Raw genomic sequence first — 2,500 nt, forward strand, 5'->3', positions numbered from 1 at the left:
TCTCTCTCTCTCTCTCTCTCTCTCTCTCTCTCTCTCTCTCTCTCTCTTCTTCCACAGTTTTCGTATTTCCCCTCCCTTTCTCTTCCTTTCCTCCCTCCCTCCCTCCCCCAAGATAGGAAAAGGAAGGAGGAAAGAAGGGAAGGAGGAAATTAATTATATCTGTCTCCGTGGCAATTATTATTTCCTTGAGAGAGAGAGAGAGAGAGAGAGAGAGAGAGAGAGAGAGAGAGAGAGAGAGAGAGAGAGAGAGAGAGAGAGAGAGAGACGTAAACGAAAGATTTCCTTGAGTAATGACTGCCAATGTGCTTCTTCTTCTTCTTCTTCTTTTTCTTTTTGTCTTTGTTGTTGTTGTTCTTCTTCTTTTTATTCTTCTTGTCTTTGTTGTTGTTGTTGATGTTTTTTTTTCTTATTTTCTTCTTTTTCGTCTTTTTTTGCGTCTTCATGTTATTATTATTGTAATTATTATTATTATTGTTGTTGTTGATTTTATTATTACTGCTACTACTACTACTACTACTACCATTATTACCCTTTTTATTATTATCATTATTATTATTATTATTATTATCCTTATGACTATTATCATTTCCCCACTGATTTGCCCCGCTGCAGGTGAACATCGCCTTCCAGTGACAGGTATGTACTAATGACAGGCACTTTAACCCTCGCCCAAGGACTGGCACCTCTGTGGACCTTTTCTTCCGATGTTTTTGTTGCCTTTGGTCAGTGTCTTTTTTTTTTTTTTTTTTTTTTTCTCGTCTGGTCACCAACAACATCCGGTGCTCCCAGGCGGTCACCCATCCAAGTAGTAACCGGACCCAACGTTGCTTAACCTCACTGAAGGGACGAGACGCGGTGTATTCATTGCGGCGTGGTGGTTGCGCGAGGAATGGAGGATGAAGGAGAAAGGACGAGAATCAAGACACCTCAGGGAATACATTGGTTAACCCTTTCTCTCGATTCTTTTGTCTTTTCTAGAGCAGCAGCGTCACCTCCCCCTTTCGTCTCTCTCTCTCTCTCTCTCTCTCTCTCTCTCTCTCTCTCTCTCTCTCTCTCTCTCTCTCTCTCTCTCTCTCTCTCTCTCTCTCTCTCTCTCTCTCTCTCTCTCTCTCTCTCTCTCTCTCTCTCTCACTCAATCCAAGTAATGAATAAATTCTAACACCACAGAATATACATTGGTCAACTCTTTCTCTCTATTCTCCCCTTGTTGTCTTCGGAGCGGCATGTCCCCTCCCCCTCCCCTCCCCCTGCCCCCTTTTCCCCGCCACCCCCCTCCCATCACTCACGCTCCCACAGTTCCCTTGCACGATGAAGTAACGAGAAGGGTTGAAGGAAAAACTCATTTCAGACACCAAAACGTGGGGGACAATTTAAAATTTTTACTTGTTTTATGAAAAGAAGGAAGAAAAAAAAAAACGAGACTGCTCTGTGTGTGTGTGTGTGTGTGTGTGTGTGTGTGTGTGTGTGTGTGTGTGTGTGTGTGTGTGTGTGTGTGTGTGTGTGTGTGTGTATCTAAATGAACACTTTGCCGTGAGTCAGGTGTGTGTGTACCTGTGATTTGTTACCTGTGAGGAGGAGGAGGAAGGGGAGGAGGAGGAGGAGGAGGAGGAGGAGGAGGAGGAGGAGGAGGAGGAGAGGAAGATGGAGAAGATGGTGATGATGATGACGGTGAATGAAGGAGAGAAGCAAAAATACGAGGTGGAGGTAAATAATAGGTGGAGGAGATAGAGGAGGAGGAGGAGGAGGAAGAGGAAGAGAAGGAGGAAGAGGAGGAGGAAACATACGAGTGGAGGGAAGTGAGGATTAGAGGGGAGTGAGATGAGACGGGTCCTATTTCCCCTCTTTTTTCCCATTTCTTGTTTTCCTTTTTTCCTTTCCTCTTTCTTTTTCCCCTTCTCTTGTTTTCCCTTTATTTTTTTCCTTTTTCCTCCTTTGTTTTTCCCCCTTTATCCTCACTATTCTTTTTTCTCCTCTTCTCCTTTTTTCCTCCTGTTCTTCCTTTTCTCCTATTTTCTCTTTTCCCATGTTTTCCTCTTTTCTTTTTTTCATCTTTTTTCCTTTCTCCCTTTTATTTATCATCAACTTTTCTTCTTTCCCATCTTCTTTTTCCTCTACATCCTCCCTCTTCTTTCCCTCTCCCTTCCTACGTTTTTTTTCCTCCTTTTCCTCTGTCCTGTTCTCTCTCTCCTTTATTCGTTTTCTCTTCCCCCTCTTCTCCTTTCTCCTCTCTTCTTCCTCCCCCTCGCTGTACTTTCAGTAGTGAAGATGTTACAATAATATCTTCATTGTATTTTAGCAAAGGTAATTGTATTTTCATTATATTTGCTCAGTGAATTATTTTTTTATCAGTCTTTCTTTATTTATTATTATTATTATTATTATTATCATTATTATTATCACCGTTTTCCTTTCCTATTTTCTTTTATTTATTTTCCTTTATTCTTGTCATGTATTTTTCTCTGATGTATTCCCCTCATGGTTTTCTTCTTTTGTATTTATG

This window comes from Scylla paramamosain, chromosome 40 (genome assembly GCF_035594125.1).
Source record: "Scylla paramamosain isolate STU-SP2022 chromosome 40, ASM3559412v1, whole genome shotgun sequence".
In the NCBI taxonomy this organism is placed as follows: domain Eukaryota; kingdom Metazoa; phylum Arthropoda; class Malacostraca; order Decapoda; family Portunidae; genus Scylla; species Scylla paramamosain.